Source organism: Geospiza fortis, unplaced genomic scaffold (genome assembly GCF_000277835.1).
Source record: "Geospiza fortis unplaced genomic scaffold, GeoFor_1.0 scaffold192, whole genome shotgun sequence".
NCBI lineage: Eukaryota > Metazoa > Chordata > Aves > Passeriformes > Thraupidae > Geospiza > Geospiza fortis.
The window spans coordinates 5,398,751-5,421,579 of NW_005054315.1; the positions used below are offsets into that span (position 1 = coordinate 5,398,751).

Sequence of the window (22,829 nt, forward strand, 5' to 3'; positions counted from 1 at the left end):
GCCCCGGCTGCTGCACCTCGGGGGGCAGGGCCCCCAGAGAGCCCTGAGCGCCCGGCGGTACGTAGGGGCGACCCCGGGCGGAGAGCTTCTCCCTTTTATTATTATTCTTTTGGGGTTTTTTGGGGTATTTTTTTGTTGTTGTTGTTTCTGGGAGGTGGGTGGTGATGGTGAAGGGGAGGATTTCTACTGTGCAGCCTGTGCAGGAAAGAAAACCCTGTAGGTGAAGCCATATGAGCTCTCGGTGGCATGGGTTAGTGGCTTCTTGGCTTAACAGTTTTCGGGCGGGGAGTGTGCAGGGTGTGTTTTAGGAGGGCTCGACTGCTCAAGAGAGCTTGAATAGATACGTTTAGAGGAGCAGCGCTTTCCAGGAATTTAAATGAGACCCTTTTTTTGTGGTTGCTTTTCGAGGCTGTTCTGTTAGTTCTATATTTGCTTTTGCAGATTGCTCTTATCAATAGTTAGGCAGCTGTGGTAGCATATAAAAATCGGTGTCTCAAAGGAAAAAAGAAAGTCTCGGCGAATTCACCTCTGCTAAGCGGTGTGGATCACTTCTGTGGTCTGGTTTTATGATTTATAGGGAATGTTATAGTCTCTAATGCTCAACTACCATTTCTAGTTTATTTTGTTATGGCAATGTGTTTCTTTTGGTACTAGAAAAAAAAATGGTTGGGTTACTCATTCAAGTAATTTAGTTGGTAACTTGGAGGAACGTTTAGTCATCTCATTTCAGATATGGAGGGAAATGCTAAGAGAAAGGCAGACGGCAGTGGCAAACCTCAAGGTTTAGGTTTTTGCACATTTTTAAATTTGGTTTTCCTTTTTCAGTCTTGCAAACTTTCTGAACTTTAACCCTTTTGCAATGAAACTTTCCAGGAGTGGCGTCTGCATCCAGGTAATGTTAATACATATATATGTATGTATATATCTTTTTCTTGTTTGGAAAACTTAGGTGAAAATAATTCAACTGGTTTGCACAGTGTGGGGCTGTTTGGTATGGGGAAAGAATTACCACGTTTTTTCCATTTAAAGATGGAGCTCTTGCAGTTTTTTGGGGGGTTTTTTTGGGTTTTTTTGTTTTTTTTTCTTTTTAAGAGGGTTTTATTATTTATGTAAATCTGAAGTATGGTTTAGAGGTACTATTCTTTCATGGGCAGTTTCTGATTAAAGTACTCTTTGATGGAAATCCTGCCGTGGATACCTACTAATTCTGTGTGTATCTTGCTAAGACCAACTGCAGCACTATTTGGAAAATATGTGCTATATTTGCTGAATGAGAAGCTGTGATAAAGGGTCTGGAGGTGAAGTCCCATCCATGTACTCAAACCCAAGGACTCAACACTGATTTCTGCAGCTGACAACTTTGTGGACACCTGTGCTGTAGGAGGCAGGCTCCTCTTTCCATTTCCTGTGGAAGTGCTGGATTTGAGATCTTGTGAGTGAAGACTTGAAACAATTTGTAGGCAGAAGTCTTCTCTGATTGAGTTTAGGATGTCTAAAACTCCTGGTGTGGTAGTCAGAGAACTCTTTTCTGCTTTACACTTTATCTGGGCAGAGGACAGGATTTCCCAGCATTGTCCGCACTGCACATTTAGAGTTGGAGGATGTATACAAAGTGTTAGAGGTTTCTTGCAAGGTTACAGAGTTCTACATCTATGGTTTGTTAAGTGTTTTCTACCAATGACATGAAAAGAAAGGCCAAACAATAGGGAAAATGTTACAAAAATTTTTTAAGGGGAGCTGAAAGAGATGCCAGGGTTGCATATATAAACATCATAGTGGAAAGACATAATGGATGAAGTTGTGTGTTCATCTGATCTCTTGTTCTTTGGAATCTGCAAAATAATTGTTACATGCCCTTTTAGGTTAAATGTAGATTTATGCATAAGTAAAATCAGGCAATTTTGTTTCCTGATTTAAAATCAAGAAAGCAAAATTAAAAAGTAAATGTAATACTACAGATTTTTTTATATTTTTTTTTATTGCAGATTAATTAAATAAGGTAGAATAGCATCCTGGTGGTAGCACCCTAACAATTGCATTGTGAATTGATGCTGTGTGTGCTGCTTACTGCATAAACTATTGGGACATGCTGACTTTTACATGAGTTGTTGGAATGCTACTGGTCCATCAGAAATATGCAAATCTCTCTGCAGTAATTTTCAGACTGTGATTTGGAAACTTCTCTGTACTTGCTAGGGAATTGGCTAGCAGTCTGCAGAGAAGTACTTGGGCATATGGTGTAGGCTCATTTTCCATGTATTTAACTACTAATGGCATTAAAATAAGCCAAAATACATTAAATACCTCTCTAATATTAATTATCTTGTTAAGAATTTGCTGAAAATGCTATTAAAATCACAGATGTGTACAAGGGCGGTGTGATCAGTGTGAAGGCAAATCCAGGGAATAGGGTCAGTGGGAAATCTGTTGATCTGCAAAGGTTTTCTAAGATGCTGCTGTTACTTCAAAAAAAAAAAAACTTCGCTCCTGTGGCATTGTAACTTTGGAACAAAGACATAGGGACTTACTTCAAGGAATGGAAAATCTGACTTTACTGCTACTTTTGTAGTGAAAGGATCATTTTTGTTGAGTAAGGCTGTTGGCTTCCTCAACCTAAAGGTTTACAACCCTTAAATAGCTCTTCCTGACACTAAGCAGCATGCCTTTGATGTGTTTCAAGTGTGTTAGAAAGGCTGGCTGGCAACATTGGTACTGATGAATGAAAAAGAGAAATTTACAACATCAGATAGTTTCTTTAAATTATTTCCCTTGTTGTTAGTTATTACCAAGCATTAGACTGCCACACTTGAATATAATTAATGTAGTAAATGGCTTATTAGGCACCATCTGAACTTTTGCCTTGTTTAATTATAGTAGCTTAGTGCAGTGATCTGTGTACAATATTCACCCAAAATAATTGCTTTCAGACTTTTATCTGACTATGGTTATTTTTGGAGCAGCTGCATACATGGTTTTTCCCTGAACTTTGCACTTCTTAGGCTCTCTGCAGTCCTGACACTACATTTTCATTTGCGTAACTAAATGCAGTTGTGTTTTGATTTTGCTGGTAGCAATTCAGAGAATTTTTCTGTATGCCATTCATATGCTAATGTGTTTTGAGCTTCCTTAAAATTCTCTAATTCATATTTAGATATCAATCAATCCATGACACAAATGGGAAAGTTGTGATAATTTTTTTAAGTTTTTAAATTGGTACTGAAGTTAAAAGTATTTCTTCCAGTGACATTGTATGTATTGAAAACTATGTTAAAAGTGTGAAAGGAGTGGCATGGGATGAAATCAGCACCACAAAGGATTTACAATAAAGGGTTCTGATTCAGCAAGCCCTTCTTCAAGTGCTTAATTATGTATATTAATTTCACAATAAATGCCATCTTCCTCTAGTAGAACTCATGGTGACATATTTAGAATTCAAGATCATGTGAAAAGCTGAGTACAGCTACCATATTATACCTGTAAAAACCCCTGATACTTGTTACTGGGTTTGTGAACATTTTGTAATTTAGATCCATTTTTTTCTAAGGTGCAGCCATAGAAAACTGATTTTCTTGATGTGTAACACTTCTAAAAAATAGTCTTGTAAAGAAATTCAGATTTCTTTTTATCTGGTCTGAAAATTTTACGTAGACTAGAATCAGTGCTTCAATAGTTGGCCTCAAGGGCAAAGCATGCCAAAATCATTCTGTTTGCTGTATGCATCTCTCAGAGATTGTCTCTTTCCAGAAAGATTAACTCTTGAAGAGTTAAATATTAGGGAGTGGTTCCCAGTGTTTTTGATGAGGGTCCTTGACCTTGGAGCTCGCACGGGACAGATGCTCTGGCAGACCTTATTGGTCTGCAGAACTTCAAAGCCCTCTTTGACACCAGTCACTTTGGAGAGGCCAGTTTCTTCCATGCTGCTGAAGATAGCCAGAGGCTTGGAGGAGCTGAGGAGGTGGAACAGAGTTTAGCTGAGAGGTGTGGCAGCCTGGATTGCTGTTACATTTCACTGGAGATGCAGCCGTACAGCTGGTTGTGTGTGTGTTAGCACACTGTGCTTTCTGGAAGATGTGCTTAAGAAATCTAAATGTAAATTAAAAGTAAATGTTATTCATTGCATAGCTCTGCAGTTGTCATCAGAGCAGGAGTCACCACAGGTTTTGTGCAGTGTCTGCTTATTATATTAAATTGCATCAATGCTATCCCAGAGTAGGGTGTTACATAGCTGGGGTTGTGAAATGACTATGAGTGCTCTGAGGTATCATCACAAAATCTTTGTAATAACCAAATGGCTGTTAACTTTGGAAACTTTCTTCTTCACATGTGATGTGTATTTCTCTGGCTGGAAGATATGTGGCCAACCAGATACAGAGGGCTTAGCAAGATGGGGAGATTTGTTCTGTCACTTTCTGAATCCCTTATGTCACTGATTGAGCCAGAGGCCTGGAGGGTGTAAAATTTGATGAAGTCTCTTTTTAGCATCCTCAGTTTAAAGTAACTGTGCTAAGTTCTGTATGTAATTTTGGTAGTGGAGTTGTCTTTCTGTCCATCACTGGAAGGACTACTTTTGGTCTAGTTATTGTCATATCGGTGTCTCAGCAAAAGCTCTGATCCTGTCTCTGTGAAATACCAAGTCACATCTGCCCACGATGTTCTGAGTAAATACCTTATTTGTATAAAAATGTAGTGATGTACTCTACAATCTACAATAGTCCAAAATGCTCTCAAACTTTGCATAATTGAGTAGTGAAGAATTTTCATTCTCTTGTGAGGCTGGTGCCTATATGAGAAAATGCTAGTTAAGATTGTGTTTCAACACATTTTGGAAAATGCAGATATTTTATAATTCACTGTACAAAGCAGGAGGTGTGTGGCTCTGGACTGACAATGGAATATCGGGCTGTTCACCCTTTCCCTGCGTCAGGGAAGGGAGGTCAGTAACAAATGAAAGCTGTTACCATCTGATGGCTGCTCAGTCACCTGTGAAATGTGGTTTCTAATAGGCAGGTTTCCACATCATAGGAGCAGCAACCGCAATTAGATGAGCAGAGCCAGCCCCCTTGTCAGAAGCGTCGTTCATCATGCTTCATCTTTGCCTCAAACCGATCCTGCCAGTTAAGTGTTTCCAAACACAGCCCAGGGACCTGGGGATGCTCTGCCTGCTGGTGGAGGTAGAGCGTGTTTATTGTTGAAACTGTTGGCCTTTCTCTCCTAGAAAGGCTTAAGCTGTGGAATCAGAAAAAAGTAGAGCCTACAGCAGCATCCATGAGGTCCTGGTTCCATGTGAATAAATTCCTTGCAAAATGTTCAAAGGCTTTACTGGGTTTAGGATTTCATCCTGTGGAACATTATAGAGGGCACCCTGTATCTCCCAGTGAAGGTAGCTAATCATGTCCAGACGTGGTAGTAGTTAGCTGACAAATTGGCTGAGAAGTCAGTGATTAATTTTAACAAATGAGTTTTCTTTGAATGCAAACTCATGCATGACAATTATAACAGTATGCCTATGATAAAATTAGAGATTTTTATTCTTTAAGCTTCAAATCTGATTGTGTATGATTACTTTTTCCAGTGTCTTAAAACATCTGCCTTTTGTGAGGAGTATCACTGGGGGAAGGGGACAAACACACATAGAAAAGAAGTGTACTTTCTTTCCCAAAATACCCTAAATACCAATGAAACGTTCAAAGCGATTGCAGAATTCCTTTTAAGTGCTAAGGAGTATTTAATATATGGTATCATACATTCTATAAGGCCTCTGGTGTCTTCAGTGAACCACAGGTCTAATATCCACTCCCATAAAACTAGTGAAAGGTTCTGTATCACCTTTAAGTGAGCTCAGGGTCTAGATCCCAGTGAATCCTAGTTTGTGTTCTAGCTGCAGGCTCCTCTTAACAGGACACTGAACTTGGGTGGTAGGAAACAAAGCTGCTAGCAAACATACCTGAGTTGGGTCATATTTTGATGTATTGAGGAAGCTGCTTTTAAAATCAAGCATGCTCGGGATAAATATGTTGTGAGATATTAGGGAGAAAACATTAAGAATAAGAAGAGTGTAGGATTTTTTTTAATAAAGCAGTGTACACTATGTGGCTTTTTTTTCTCCCCCTAAAGAGTGTGGTGCTAGCACAGAAATTGCATTATAGCTGCATGGACAAAAAGCCACCTTTCTTAAGAACACAAATGCGTCCTATAGGAAAACCAAGCCATGCCTTGTTTTTAGGCATTTAACTTGGATCCAGTCTTGCAGATGGATGGAAGTTTGTGATCAAACCACCTTGACTTCACGCTCAGATCTTTATTAGCACAGCTGAAGGGCACAGAGTATCAAGGGTGGCTTTGCAGCAATGAGTTTGTGTGACTGTAGAAGTGTGGTGTTGACATTTCCTTTATGATATGCCACCCAATTTTCAGAATCTTATCATTCACCTATAAACCACATGTTCTGATATAAAGCGTAGTTAAAAGGTCTATTTAGTGGAAGGACAAGTTTTAGTAAGTATAAAAATGGTAGCTTTGACCAAATAGAGAAGAATGTGGCATTAACAAAGAGAACTTCTTTTCCTTTTTCTTTCTTTTGTTTTTTTAAACATGCATAACTCTCAAGCACCCTTGGATTTAAAAGGCATTTAGAGAAAGACCTTTAGAAAAATTGAAGTCTCTTTAAACATTGTTTCTTTCATTGTCTTGACAAACCTTGAAAAGTAGTTTCTGTGCCTGCACATTTCAGAAACAGTTCTTAGGGGTTTTATTATGTGCTGAAACATATGTTTATAAAAAAGACTATAACCTGGTGGAAAAAGTGTCTTATAATAATAAACCTGTCGATGGGCCATATGCTGCCATCAGTATGTTTGAAAAAAAATAAATTCTTCTACAAGTGTTAAGTAAGTTTACAGCCTGAGTGTTAAGTTAGGGTCAGACTGTGACTCACCCTTTGTGGATTGAGAGGGGGAGGAAAGTGCCTGCGGATCCTCCTCATGCTCTTTTCATTAGCTCGCAGGGCAGCGGGCAGGCTGGAGCTGGGAAGCACCCTTCCCAAAGGGCAGTGGAGGCTGGACCTCTGGGAGAGACTGAGAGTTCTCCTCCTGTAGCCTTTCCTTGGTGCTCTGCAGGTTTGTGCTGGCCCAGCACAGGCCAATGTATTTTGTGAAACTTGATTGAGTATTGTGTGGTCTCTGCTGAGAAGAGCACAACTCTGAGTTAGATTTAAAGGTGAAAGAACAGATATTTGAAGTTGGTACAAATAAAAGAGCTCTGATAAATCTCGAATTGGATAAGAAATGTGGAAAAAAAAGTCTGTTCTTGCTGTCTATTAGGTAGATAATTCTTATTTTATGGGTGTTTTTGGTGATTATAGTACCGGTTTAGGTTTTTAATGTAGGGGTCGTGGTCATTGCACAGTCTTTTGTTTTTGAAGAGCAAAAGTAAGATGCAGAAGGTCAAAGGAAATGTCATTCTTAAAAGGCACTTTCTGTGTGGGATCAGTGTTTGGTAGATGTAGACACTTTCGAGCCTATTTTACTTTGGATTCACTTGCGTAGCTCCTGTGAATGGGAGTCATGCATGTGTGCATCTCAGAAAGAATGGGTCTCTTTGTAACACTCCATGCAGAAACATACTTCACTGGGAAGTGTTTTAATAGCCAAATGTTTCCCACCACCAGTCAGCTGTGCACTGCTTGTTTTCCTGGCAAGGTAGCAGGTGATAGTCATTGTCAAAGGAAATATCAAACACTAAGGAGAATTGTTTAAAGTAGTTGACCATGCTGAAAGCTGTGTCAAGTGATACCTGTGGTTGCCATAGTATCTGTTATCAGAATCAAGATTGTGAACAGAACAGTCCCCATCAGGAGTGAATTCCTCACCCACAGTCTCTCCAGGGTTCATCAGGCAAATTAGAAGTTTACTCAGGGGAGCAAATTTGCTTCTTGAGGGCTGAAATGTTCCCCCTTGGTGTTCCTGTCCAGAAGTCTATTGCCCTGTGTAGTGTCTATGTGTACAAGGCTCCTAGTCTAGTAGAGGGCCTTGGAGACCAAAATAGTGGAGCAGAGAGGGGGAATCTGCTTCAGAAGAGGCACTCAGACCTCAGCACAGACTCTGCAATCAGCATGGAAATGCGAAATAGATTGGATCAGTAATCCATGGAGGAAAGGGTTGGGAACTATGTGGATGTTCACTGAAAAAAGTTTTTGGGTTCATCAGAGAGTAAGTCTAAGTATGGATTGAAGGAGTAGGAAGAGGACAACACTAACACAACAGGGGAGGAAACCATCTGGGTCTGGAGTTTTCTCACCTTTCCAAGAGAGGCACTTTGGTACTGGCAAGGATGGGAACCACCCCAGGACCATTCCTCTCCAGCTTGACAGAATGTCTCCCCATGGAGTCTGTAAAGTCCAGCCAAGTTCTTATACCCACTTGGACCTGAGGGAAGGGTCTTGGGCTTCCAGGCTGCCTCCTGAGCACAGCTGATGAGGTGATGGAGGAGCCTGCAGCGGGTCAGGCTGGCTTGCCTGCGGCACGCACAAGCCAACGTATTGTGTTAACAACTGCAGCACTCAGAGTGTGCACAAACCCACATTCAGTAATAAAATAGCCTGCAACTAGTCAAAGGCACCAGTAGTAGCCAAGCAAATTTGGAATGTGTAAGCCAACCATTTTTAAGTTATGGTGGGCCAAAAAAAATTAGGGAACAGTCCAAGAAATGGAGAACACCTCACTTTTCAGGAACTCTCATATCTTCAAGATGCCTTGGCTGATCTACCTCAAACTTTCCAGAGGAGCTTTCCTTGGCATGAGACCATGACTGAAATTTCATGTGACTGGTTTTACTTTGTTGAAGTTATGAAGGTTAAAGCCAGAGTTTGTTATAGAAGGCTAATCTCTCCATTAGAAATATTTGTGCATATTTAATATTCATTCCATTGTCATTGTTCACTGCTTGTTCAGACTGATTCTATTTTTGCTATTTATTTCAGGGTTGGTTTTTTTTTCAAGGGTAAGTTCAGAGCAGTGTAGGTTGGAGCCAAAATGTGCATGGCTGGCTATAGGCTCATGTGGTAAGGCAGAAGCATTAGCCCTGTACCTGCTGGAGAAGCATTTGCACTTGGAGTCCTACTGCCACGGTACTGTCACTGAAAGCTTTTTGGAGTGTCTGGTTTGAGAGATCACTATTTAGTACAGCTTTTCCCTCTCTGCTCGGTCGAAAAGAGTATCCCTGTTGGCCTAGTTATATTCTGACCTCAAGGCAAAAAATGTTTCTGATTGATGGCATTTAGCTTGGCATTTAGGGTTTCCGTAGTGGCAGCTCCTGCTGTGGAAAGCTGTGAGGGTGGCAGTGGCGTGAGATGGGGATCAGTATTCTCCATATGTGCTTTTGAGCTGCTCTTCCTTGTGTCTAAAAATCTGTAGGCTGAAATGTCTAGCTTTCAAAATTGCAAGATTTCAGGCAGGCATTAGAAAATGGAGAGATAATGTTTGTGGGCCAGGAAGTGCCTTTTATTTTTCAGCTTAGAGGCACCTTAGCGGTGACTTCTGTACTGGGGTGAGACCTGGTTGTGCACCAGCCCTTTCCTCTGCTCTGACTGCTGTTTTCTGAATGATGAGAAGACCACAGAATGCTATTGCAGATACTTGCTATTGCTGGATGGAGTCAAATGAGCAAAGGTCTCTAAATATGCTGTATTTTAAGACATTGAATTAGTTTGATTGAGCCACTGTATAGACAGAGCAAGCAGGGCTGGAACAGATGTCAGGCTGGAACGAGCCCTCACCCTGAGGCAGAGGCTCAGAGTGTTTGAAGTCACTGCTTGTCTGTATTTTTCTTTCTGGGGCTTAAGTTATAAAGCTCCAGGAGAGACTTGGCAGAAGTCAGGAGGTGCTGCTCCTGATGAGACAGGGTGCTGTGCATCACTGTTTGCTAGGGCTGCCTTTTAGGCTGGATCACTCAGCACCTGCCCAGCTCTGCAGTCGATGGGGCTAGAAGGTGCTCTGTGTGTCTGTGCAAGGCCAGTGTTTGTCCTGTTTGCCATCTCTGCTGATCCTGGCTAGCAGCTGTAGCAGAGGGGCATGCCTGCTTCTTGCCTAACACACCCCACACCAAAAATACAATTCCTACATTAGTTTACAATGGGTTGATTCCTGTAAAAGGGTATCTGCATAAAGGAGCGATCAGTGGGTTTTCTATTTGCTCAGGCCTTTTATTATTAGGAGCACTGAAAAGGCCAATAGAGTCAGCTAAAAATCAATGTGCCTCTATATGGACAGCCACTGAGAAGGGTGCAGGTAATGTGATCACAGCTACTTAAACCAGTGATACCACTATTGTCTGCAAAAGCTTCAAGCACGAGAAAAACCCTATGGAAAACTCCTGGACCATGGAATTAAAATAATTAAGTCTTGCAGTCTCTGAAATATATAGTGCTCTTGCAAGCTCGTCATGAGATAAAAAGGGACACTAGCACTAGGCAGAGCACACTGTATAGGTGGAACTTGGCTTCTGTCCTGTGTGACATTAGGCTCTTTATTTTTGTGAAACAATAACTAGTTGCAGTTGAAAGTACCCTGAGAATTCTTCAGTGATGATAGCACCGAAACCAAAGCCATCAAAGGGGAAGTGCAAAGCAAAATATGAGGATATGAAGATGCATCTTTTGTTCCTAAGTTAGCTCAGATACTTATCACTGCATGTCATTGGAGTGCCTGCATAGTGACTCTCTGCATGATTTCTTTGGTAAGCAGGACCTTGAAGGAGGAGGTCACCCCAAAGAATTTTTATCTTCTTGGTGTTTCTAGAAATAGTATATCTGCACTCTTCAGGCTGCAGGGCTGAAAAGCTTTGAGTTACACTATCCCATGCTCCCAGATTAAAGTTTCCAAGGAGTGTCATAAACCTGTTGCACAAGCTGAGAGAAGGAACAGAAAACTGCAAAGCCTGTAATGCTGCAATATTATAGTATTGTCTACTGCTGCAATAACCCTGCTGTGTTTGGAAGGTCTCAGGCATACCAGCACCATGGTTAATCAGTCAAGCAGCCAATAGTAATTCATAGCCTTGACTGCTGAGAAATTCAGCACGGCTAAGATAGACATCTGGTCCAGCTCAAGAAAGTAAAGGCATCTTCCCACAGCAGTTTGCTTTTTGACTGAGTTGCTTTAACCCTCTTTCCGATTTTTCTTACTTATTTTCTAAAGAATACTTTTCATATTTCTTTCATTTAGAGTTACTAAACAAAATGTTCTTTGAAATGTGATATCTTTCAAAGCAAAAGTTTCTTCTCATTTATTTTCTGCCAACCTGAAGTGGGGTTACAAAAGAAGACAGTTACAACTCCCATGTGCGCAAAGTACGTAGGGAAAATGTCAAGTGACTTGGAAACAGACATGCTAAATAAAACTGTCATCAAGAGAAAGAGAAATTGGGTCAAGACTTATAGCAATGTGACTGTTTTGTAGATCTTGGAGTTCAGAATAGAGGTACTACTTCTGACTTTTGGAAATCAAGGTGATTATAGTGATACAGTGGTGCCAGCGGAGACACACTGCTGTAATCTGGAGTTTTCAGTCACTGGCTGAAATGCTGGAGAAATAGTAGCAGTAAATAAAGTACATAAAGTATTTATTATATTAACAATATTATTTTTCCAAGAAAGATAATGCTTTTAGAGAGCTAATGTTGTACACGAAAAGTCTATTTTTCCCCCTGATTCTCTGATGCCCAAGCCAAGTGAATTGATTTTAAACTGAAGTGTGCCTGTTTTGTACAAGTGTCCTTGGCAGAAAAGTGATGCACTAGAATTCACATAAACTTGGATTCTTCAGCTCTTGGAAAAGAGACTGTATATGTTACCCACTGATGGAAACATGGGCTCCTCTACACTGTGCCCTTGGGCATGTTCTGTTTAAGTGTCTTGAAAATACGTGGTTATTCCTCATGTGCTTGTCCACGCTCCGTTTGTTTATGGAGACTGTGACATTTACAGTATCTGCAGTCTGGAATACTGCTTTTGCCATAGCTTTTAATGATTATCTCCTTTTACTAAATAAAACCTTAGGAGATCTAGGCAAGGCAGTTGCGTAGAAGACGTGGCAGATACAAATTGTTAACTGCATGTGGTGATAAAGTTAGAAAACACTTTAAAGAAATCAAACTTGCCATTAGCCTGATCTGAACCATACAAATTCTTCTCCTTTAATTTCTCTTCCCTCATAGTATAAAAGTCTGCTCATTCTTTCATCAGAAATGATTCAGACCTGAGGGACACTTGTAATTTGGAAGTAATTAGTAAATAAGTCAGATAAATATTATCCATTGAGATTTGTGAAAGCACATTGGATAGGATTCTTAAAGAGCTGTATCAAATCTGAACAATTAAAGTTTAAAAAAATTATCTCTAGTTAGTCTGATAAGTCCATTTCATCATAAATTAATTTACTGTTAATAGTTTCTGCTGCTTTTGGAGCAATCTGAAAGGGTTTGGGAATCTGAAAAAGTAGCTAAAATAGAAGAAAATCTCTAATAGCACAGCATATTTAGACAGAATTTTGACAGTATCCAGATTGTGAGATCTTGCTTGTGTGCAGATGTCCTCAGTGGGGTTCTGGGTCCAGAGCTGAACCTCAGATCTGTGGGTATGAGTACCCACTCCTCACTCCCCATCTAACTTCAAACAATATTTCTCTTGGTTCTTGTTGGGCGTAGCATATTGTCTGCCTTCTGGTTTAAGAAAAGCTCAGTGGTACTCATTTTCTTATGCTGAAGTCAAAAATCCCTGGTTATGTGGCTGTTACTGTTCACAACTTCGGGCTCTTTAAGAAGAAACGCAGAATTTGAGGTGCATTTGAATAAATGTGGTTTGTAAGTAGACTGACCAACAGCTGCTCCTAAATAATCTTAAAATCTTTGTATACCCCTACCTAAAATTGTGAATTGAGAGGTGATACAGAATTCTCCTGGAGCTTTGAATCAATGCACTGGTGGGGTACTGGGAGCACACAGAGTTCTACCATTACCCCCTGGGAATAACCTGGTGTCTCTCATGACCATCCAGGGTATGTTGGATCTATTATCAGGTTTCACATTTGGAAGGTTTATATAATAAAAAGTCACTACAGTTACTGGAAGTACTATGAAATTATATAATGCATTAAAATGGATTAAAACATTACTGTTCCCATATAGATTTCCTTCTGTTTTATTGAAATGGTAAATTTGGTTTAATCAATTCACCAAACCAGGTTTGGTGATTGATAGGTTTAGTACTGGTGGCAGGTGTCCTGCCTGATTGCCAGCACCTTGCTGTACTGCTGCACGCCCAAATACTAATTTGTAAGAATTTTACTCTTTTCCTAGAGCAGAGCAAGCACAACAGACTATTTTTGCATAGATACTGAAAATTTTGAAAGAGTTTGGAGCAGATTGAACACAGCTGAACACCAGAACAAGAGTCTTGTCACTGCTTGACATCATTTATGATTGCTACTAATATATTTATTTGCATTTTTATACTCGTCTTTAGTATGAACTTCAATGCATTTTTCTCCAACATTTAAAAGGACCTAACAACCTAGTGTGACGAAAGTAGGAAAATTTTGCTTTGCTTGCAGTCATCCTGTATAGTATAGTCTATATCTGCTATGGTAGTTTTAACTGTTAGTAAAACATCTCTACTAACACTGACTAAAGTATAGATGTAAATCAGAAAATAAAAGCAAAAGTCCTGAAAATTTTAGAAATGTTAGGCATTGGTTTTTAGATCAGACTAACCTTTTCCCCCATTTATTTACTGTCTTAATGGGATTGAAGGAAGACTAAACCCCATTAGCACAATATGTTTGATAGGATTGGGTGTTGCTGAGGAATCAATCTATGTTAAAACCAGGATTTCTTTTTCGCAAGTCTCTTCTCATGTTGGTAGAGAAAACCTTCTTCTGATTGAGTTAGGGTAGTGAATTAGGGCTTTACTTTATTACTTACCTCGTGCCTTTAGCACTTAAAAGCTGCAGGCAAGGGTTGGGGTTGTACTATCCTAGGCAAGGGTCAAAACCACATAAATGTTTCCTCTCCACCATTGCAAACCTTTTTCCTAATTCTCCCAGTGGTTGGTTTGAATGTTGCCAGTAGGTTTCCGAAATGGTAAATGGTGGCATGGTGAGGGAAAACTCCTGTTTCCTGGGAAGGGCACAAGCCAGAAGAGAAGCAAGCACTGTCTCAGAAGAGGCTCCCTGGGAAAGGAAGCTGCTGGGTTTGCTAGGGCAGGGTGGGCACACCCCACGTGCCCCTCGCCGCAGGTCTGGTTCTGTGTGTCTGTTCCCATAGATGCTGAGTTGTCAGTGTGCAGCAAGAGAGGAGAGGAGAGGGAGAGTTTCAGATGTTTCTCACATCTTGATGAGAGGATGGCTGTGCTCTGTGCTGGGCAAGAGGATGCACTTCATCAGCACCTTCTCTGCAGATGTGTCTACATCTCCTAAACAGAGTGTGCAAAAGGCAGGCAGGGGTTTGCATGTCTCAGATGCTTAAAGGCAGTGTTAGAAGGAGGGCTTTTCAATGAAATTGGTGGTATTTCAAAGGCCTTCCTGTTGGCTGAAAATCAAGAAGTGTATAGCTAATATTTGAAATACTAAGAAATATGTTAATGAAAATTTTGATTATGCCACCTGTTGAACAATTGAAGGAAGGGAATATAATGCATATATACTGCTTAGCTTCAGGTTTTAAAGTCTGTATTTAAATTGAGACTTTAGAGATAAAGGCACCAAAAAAACCTCTACCAAGTATCTCGGAAAGTAAAGTATTTACTCTTTCACAGACTCAGTAGTAGCCTGTAGGTTTCAGAATACAAGGTTTTAGGTTTTGTTGTCTCTTATGATGGTGAAAATTACCATCAAGTGGTAATTCCACAGTTATATCCATGAGGATGGTCTCAATCTAATTCTTATCCCATCCTTCTAACTTTTATAACAAAAACAACTTATATAAATAATCTTGGGAGCTAGCCAGCTCTGTCTTGTGTCTCACCTCTGTATCTCATTGTTTTAATGGTGTCAGAGCTTTCAGAGAACCTAATCCTTTTTGTGCTACCTTCCATCTTGTAAAAGTCAGTTGTATTTGTAGGGAGTGGATGGCAAGTGCTGGGGGGAAAGACATCTTGTGTGCTGCACATGGGCATCAATGATTGACCAAGGGGATGAAGAACCCAGCCAAGAACCTTGGTTCATCACTATTGCTCATGCTAATTTCATGCTGGTAGTTGTTAGAGATTCTGATTCTTTGTAAAATTTCCAGACAGATAGGATTCAGGTTCCAGTGGTTCATGTCAGGTTAGAAACAGCTGTATCCCCCACAGAAGAGATTTCTGTTGAGCTAGTCATAGTTTAAACTAATTTTGCCCACAGCCATGCATTAAACAGTGCCAGAATGGAGAGAGAAAGAAAGAGGTGGGGGGGGAAATACTAATACCACTTCATTTTGTTTTGGGAAGCCAACCAAAATACCCCAGCTAGTGTAGGTTGGCTTATTATCAGCGTAATCATGTTAAGTATTAAAATATACAAAAAAGAGGGGAAAATTGTTTCAGTCCAGGAAATTTCATTTTTAGATTGTAATGTAACAAAGGGCTGAACTGACTTCATCCTTCAGTTTGGCAAGCCTTCTTCCAGGGTGAAATTTTTTACTCAAGCTTTTAGACTAAGGCAAATAAGCACATAAGAGGCATGTTGTTTATATGTATATATATGAATATACAGAAATGAGATGTTAACAATGATAATTTTCTAAATATCCTCCTACAATTATTTTGCTAACATAAACAAATGGGAACTGCCCCTGAGATAGAGCTGAGAAACAGGGAACAATTTGTTTAACATTTTTCTTATTAGAGTTTTTAAACAAGGGCTGAGTTGCTTGCTTTCTGTAACAAATGTAAAAAGACAAACTACAGTCCAATAAAGAAGTTAGTAATTAAAAGGAAAGCAGTGCCTACAGTGTTAGAAACATACAGTAAGAACATACTTGGCAGAGGAAAAACACACTACTACACAGAGATGTGAATAATTGGTATATCTCAGAAATGTTGCTTTAGAGTGAAAAATCAAAATTCTCCAATCACTTCTGCCTGGAAGAGTGAGTGAATTTGGTCAAGTTTTTGTGATGAGATTGAAACAGGTCTTTTGTAACTGTACTCTCTGTTCATGTGTGTGTTATTATAAATGTTTCCTTCTTTAAGGAAGCAATTCAGATTGCCCTTTTTCAGGGCAATTACTGCTGTGTTAAGTTCAAGTAATATAGCATCTAAAAACATTTATGGAGCAAAGAAAAGAAGCCTTTTATTCTAACCTTGCCAAGAGCAGAAATAAAATGAGCTGTTGTGCTGGAAGTGTAGAACTGCATGAGGATTTGTAACGTCCTATTTCTCGTGGTTTAGTCTTGTGTGCAGCCTGAGATTTGTGTGATTTAATGAGACTTTGATTCGTTTATCCTGTCAAGCTTTAAATAAAAACCCTCAAAGCACTTCCTTCCTTTTTTGAATTATGTGTTTTTTGCAAGTACGGTATCAAAAGCTGTCCCTTAAAAAGAGAGAGGGGAACCCAATACAGTTATGTATGTTGGCTGGATTTTTTTTCTTCTGTTTTATTATACACTGAGTAGTATTATCCATTTCTCTGTGCCTCTCTGTCTTGTTTTGGTGCATTTAGAAGTTCCTGCCATCCTGTTCAGTTACACATGAAAGCAGAACATAAGCACAGGCTGCTCCTGAACTCTGCTTTTGCAGGGGGGATTGGGATTAAAACCTTACTCTGTGGGTGGGATATAAGTCCCACAGAAAGCCAGGCTGTGCCAAAGATGGGCATAAACTCCTGCTCATGTTGTGTGTCCTCAGGCACCATCTGTGCCTGTATGTTGGAGTGTCCCTGCATGGGGTGTGAAGGAACCTTCACAGGGGAAATGTGTGCAACCTTCACAGGGGAAATGTGTGCAACCCTTTTGGGCGCTGGTCCATTGCAAGCTCAGTCTGAAAGTGCCCTGGTACAAGGGTTGTGCTCCACCTGCAAGGACCAGGATCAGTGCTCCAGGGTCCCCTTTCCCAGTCACAGGGGTGGCAGGGAGCAGCACACTGACCTGGGAGTGGCCATCCAGAATAAGGGGAAAGATGCAGCATGGGCCCTGCCACTCACCCGGGCTTCCCATCTGCTGAAGGAATGTGGGAGCCTCTTTCCCATCTTGGGAGGAATAGGGTAGGATGCTCTAGTCCAGAGCCTTCCCTCAGCAAGGCTCTCATGCTGCTTCCCCAAAGGGAAGGATGTGATCATTCTGGTGGGAGGAAGTTTTCACTTCCAGTTCTCATCCCTGTGGTGCTGAGGTGTCGCTGCCTCTCTGGCAGGTGTTGTTTTGCTCCTCCACTAGCACTATGGGTGTAGTTTATTTTCAGTCTCTCTGCCTTCCTGCCCTCTCTGCTGCCCTGCAGCCAGGCTTCCTTCTTTCCTGGCCCAGTGCCACAGCCTCCCCCAGCCCCTGCTTCTTCCTCCCTGTGTTGGTGTACAACTCACTTCCTCCTCATCGGCCTCACTGCAGCAGTAAAACTAAATACTTTAATAAAGTGGTTATGTGTGTGTGGAGGATGCACAAGTAAGTGATGGCCATCAGTCTGGTCAGCTTGTTTCCACACATGGGTTTTATCTCCAGCCAGCTTGATGTTTCAGTCTGCTTAGCATTCAGCTTCCTAGGACCTTCATGGTAATCAGATGCCCTGGGAACACCTGCAGTTCCTCTGAAATCTGCAGTTTGTGAGAGGGAGGAGAGCTGCACAAAGGTAGCACAGAAAAACCACATGCAGCTCTGTGGTTGGATCTGCAGAGGAACCACTGAGGTGGAAGAGTGGAGCCTGCTGGTATGGTGTTTGTGCAAACCTAGATCCCTCCATGACTGTGCAGTGGCATACTGAATTTCACTTTGGAAAAGCGATTTGCACTGTTTTGGATATTTGCAGTGGTTTTATATTGGTGTAAGTACAAGTGGATTTTTCCCCCTGCTATCTGGATCAAGAGACAGTGCTGTGGCAGCTGAAATATGACCAAAACCCAGCCAAAACACCCAGCTGCTAGATCTGCAAGGGCAGTGAAAATACTTCATCTGTTTCCTTACTGTGTGTGAGGGCATGCTAGGGACTGTGGCCAAAGTGGTGGTTTCTGCACCTGGTTGCTGTGGTGGAACCAAGCTCTGTTGGCAATCGCAGCAACTTAAACAGCCTTGAACCTTTGCATCTTTCTGTGAACAGGTCCCAGAAACAGCAAAGGTGTGGCAAGAGCAAAGGGCAAAAAAGGGGTCAGAAGTAGATAAGGCTGAGTACAGGTAGTACAGGGCTCCGTGAGACACTCCTTGAGAGGCTGTGGGGGGTGATTTGAGTTGTGAAAACTGCTTGTCTTCACACAACTCTGACACTTCTGCTCCTTTGTAGTTTTGATTAAAGAGCTTGGAAGTGATTTACACTAAAGTTGTACTGAATCTCGCATGAAGTGGTATGTACCACATTTCTATAGAAACCCTCGGTTAGAATAACAAGACTGTGGTCAGCTCATACCTCTCTGGAAAAGACAGAAGTTCAGTTGTCTCCTGTGACCTGAAATTAGTGAGGAAGTCCTGGCTGGAGTGGTGAATCTCAGGGCATGTCAGAATGAGAGCTCCTCTCTCTCATGGCTCCTGAGAAAAGCTGCTGCGGGTTGGCTAGGTGGAGGTTCACCTGCAAGGTGCAGTCAGTCACTGGGAAACCAGGTTCTCCCTGACAGTTGTTGCTCTGTTAAACGTTTCCACTGGTGGTGGGAAGGTCTGCATGTGAAGGGTCAGAGCTGGTACAGCTTTTCTTTTCTATTTTTACTTCCCTCCTGTCAGCCCACACTCCGACAACCTGTATGTGGTCTGTGGGCTGTGGGAAAGCGATAGCTGGCTTCAATGCCAGGAAGCTTGGACTTGATGATGGAGCATGGAGACTAGATATCAGATGCATAGAAGATAACTTTGACCTTCCACTAAGCCCCAGAGACTGATGCATCTAAGCCTCCATGCTCCTACGTAATAATCTAGGACGTGTTCCTTGGCAGAAACCCCACTGAGCATTTCTCCAGCTGCCGGGTTGCCAGCTTGAGTGAGTTTTACTGCAAGTTTCACTATATTTGGCAATTTTCTTACAGCCTAAGCTCCTGGAAATGGGTCATTAGTAAAAATAAATAAAAAAGTTGCTTCACTCCCACCCCCTTTAACTTGAAATCCTAGGTTTTATCTGAGGGCTGAAGAACAGGCACACTGCCTGCCTGCATCCTCAAAAGTAAGAACCTGAGACTGGTCTTTCCAAATGCTCTGACTTGGGACACTCACATTTAGTAGGTGGTTCAGGTTAGCAATATCATTATTTGAACACCTCTCAAGGAATTTTCTCTTAAGTAGATAATTAAATATAGGTTTAAAAGGCAATATTGGAAAAAAGATCCTACTTCAGATTTCTTTGGGCGTTTTTCCTTTATTTCAGAAGACAGTTTCTTAGGTTGCCACAAAAAATACTGAATGCAGTTTGACTCCTCTGAAGGAAAGAGCCAGATTTATTGGGACTAACAAGGAAGTTGTCCAAAAGAGATTCATTAATTAGGAGACCTAATCAGAGCCAATAAGACAAATGCACAGGCCATCCACAGACTAATATACATCTTTTGGCAGGCACCACTCCCCACAGGCTTGCCTGTCTGTTGCTGCCTACTGTATGGCTTCCACTGCAGAAATGATGTGATAACACTAAAACCAATTTGGCACTTTCCACATGAGAGGACGAGTGTATTCCCCACCCTGGAAATGCAGCCTCCAGCTGTCTTGCCCTATGCCAGAGGTTTCTTAATACTCTGGAATTAGCTGACTAAGAGATGCAGCAAACTAACAGAGCATTTGCTATCTGTTCAGGCTGCCTAAGCTTTCCATCAAATAAACTTTGGTTTGATTCTCAGCCCTTTGGGAATGGTTGCCCACAGCTAACATTTCCTACCCCAAATAACCCTGTGGTGACCTTTGCTGCAAAGCTGCAGCCAAGAAAAACCCTGTTTAACATAACAGTGCACATCTTAGCACATCAACTTGAACCATCCTGACCTCTGAGCTGCCAGGGTCTGTACAAATTAATTTTAACAATAGACAGCGTTGAAAGGAAGGAATGTTTCAAAGGAATTAAAAAAATCTCTCTTATCCATCTCTTCTCATTTAAGAAATAGTCAGGAGGCCTACTTTAGAAAAATGAAAAGTGCTCCTTGTTGCAAAACAATGGGCTTTATAAAGGGAGGGGGAACTCTTTAGTTTCTTGCATCTGAGCTTGGCAAGATGAAATTTCCCACAAGTGGGTGCTGCTTCTGGAAAATCAGCCTTTAATTTCCACTGGGGAATTGCCTTTATTTCCTGGGATGCCTCAAAGATACCATTGGGGTTTGCCTTTCTTTTTCATAGCTGCTGCTAAGACTTCTATTAAGCAAATAACAGAGTCTTCCCTTTCTGCCCACTTCACTGGTTTGTGCCTTGCGTCATGTTTTCCAGGGCTTTTGTGTGAATGCCCAGACTGGGAAAGGAGAAAAGCCATTCTCCATGTGGTAGCTGGAACTTAAATCAGTTAATGATTGAAGGACCCCATCGGAAGGGAGATACATAGGAAAATGAGGTCTTCAGCCTCTGGGGCTAAACAGGCTTATCACTTCTGCTGGAGAGGAAGCTGGGTTGGGTTAAGTCTCCAGTGTTTCCCCCAGGGGTAGACTTATTCCTCTGCTCCTCCTCTGCAGCAGCTTTGACTCCAGCAGTCTGTAAGTAGGGAGGATTATTACAGCGGGGGGGGTGAAGTGGGAGACAATAAAAAATGCTAAGGATAATTTAAAAACTTGTGTAGAATTGCTTTAACAGTTTAAAAGCTGTATGTTGAGCATCGGTAAAAAAGATGGAAGCTTGTCCTGAAGCATCCAGTGGACTTCAGTAATTGCACCCATGAAACCACCTGTTTTTATTTATTTAGCCAGTGTAATTTGTTGCACTCCTCATTTCTGGTTTCCTACACAAATGCTTTTCTCTTTGCAATTGAGATGTGTTGCTGAAGGCAGCACAGGGCAGGAATCCAGGGGCATCCCCAGATGGTGCTGAGGAAGATACCCCTTGAGCAGCAGAGGGGTCTGCTGCCAACAGGAGGATGGTGGGGAGGATGTGGAACGCCTGCCCTCTCCTCCCAAACATTTTCGAAGCCAGGGACTGTGAGGTGTGAGAAGCTGCAAGGGCTGAGGGGGAGAGGACTGGATGTTTAGTGTAGAGGGAGATAAGATAAACTGATATTTCTCTGAACTTCGTGCAGCTTTCGACACACAGCCTTCAAGATCCTGTGAGGTTGTAGAGGTCCTCTTGCAACTAATACAGTAATCACCTTGAATTTGCTTCCAGCTCAGCTGTACTGCTGGAGGACAAGGCATTTCTTGTGAGCAAAAAACATTAAAGCAGCACAGAGATTTGCCTGCATAGCTCCAGTTTTCAAGAGATTTGGGTATCCTTTCTGAAGCCCCACTTGCAACAAGGAATTGCAGATAAGCTTCTGCAGTATTTAATGTGTAAAGTTTTTTCATTTATTCTCACTGGTGCCTCTCCTTTTGCTTGTAATGTTGACAAATATATTGTTGGGTGCTGTTTTTTTGTTTTATGTGGGTATTTTTTTGCTGCACAAAGAAGCTAATCATATGCATACTAATATGTGCATGCTGACCAAGATGAGTGTGCTTTCATGACATAAATGTTGTGGAGGGCTTGGGGGGGCAGATTTTTGTTTGCTTTAATTTAAAATAATTAATAATGCATCTCAGTCCTTTTTCATATTTTTAGGCTGAATACTGAGTCTTGACTTATTATGTTGTGGCAGTCTGCTGTGCCAAACATATATGATCACACACAATTAGAAATTTGTAGTCTCACACCTGAATTAGGGCTAAACCTTTCTATTTCTTAACAACTTCTGGTTATAAGATACAACAAAACTTGGGGGAGGGGGAAAAATGAGTAAATTGTAACATTTATAGATTAAATTGTGTCTGGACTTGCTACGTGACTCAGTGCAAAATATTAGTGACCTCTTCCTTTATGACTTTGACTTCCTGCAAGCTTATCTGTTAAAAAGATCATGCGAGATGCTTCCATTGCTGATCTTGTAAGAAATGTATATTCAGCAGGAGAAACATCTGACTGAGCAAAGACTAACTTACACAGTGGTTTGGAAGCCACATGTTGAAAAGTGCTGGGGAAACGCATCAGGGAAAATGATAAAAAGAGATGAAAGCAGTTCAGATGGGTGAAGAATGCTGATTTTAAAATGCGAACCATCTGAACACTGATGAGTGGGCAGGTTGCAATAACTTCAGGGCAGACCTAACTGGCACAACAGCCATATACTGTAAGGCAACTCCCACAGGACATCACCTGCAGTGATTTAAAATTGGAAGGTGTGGGAGTGTTGAGGTACTGCAGAGAGCAATCTTGCAGCAGCAGAGTGCAAGTAGGAAATGGGTCAGTTGGAGTAATAGCTTTCTTCCGTGTGGTTTCTGTGAGCTGAGCCAAGCCAAACATATGTGGAGCACTGGGTTATCACAGTCATGACTTTTTTTTCCCTGTGTATTAGAAATTGCAATGAAATTTGGTCATCCAAGCGTAACTCTATGAATCCTCCCTCTGGTTGGACACTGCCTTGAGCCCCAAAGTCAGCTGTCTTTGTTGAGATCATTAAAATAGACTGTGTTTGGAAACGTTATAGTGCAGTCTCACATTCTCAGGAGGTCAGCAGAAAC

At 41.4% G+C, this 22,829-nt stretch overlaps 1 protein-coding gene across 1 annotated transcript in view; it reads left to right on the forward strand.

The window, feature by feature from the left end:
• Window positions 1–6: 6 nt before the first annotated feature.
• Window positions 7–22,829, forward strand: part of ST6GAL2 (ST6 beta-galactoside alpha-2,6-sialyltransferase 2) — a 46,857-nt gene continuing 24,034 nt past the window's right edge. Inside the window, exon 1 of the mRNA XM_005419985.3 lies at window positions 7–57. The gene's annotated coding sequence lies outside the window, so the exon portion shown is untranslated. The remainder of the gene's footprint in view (window positions 58–22,829) is intronic.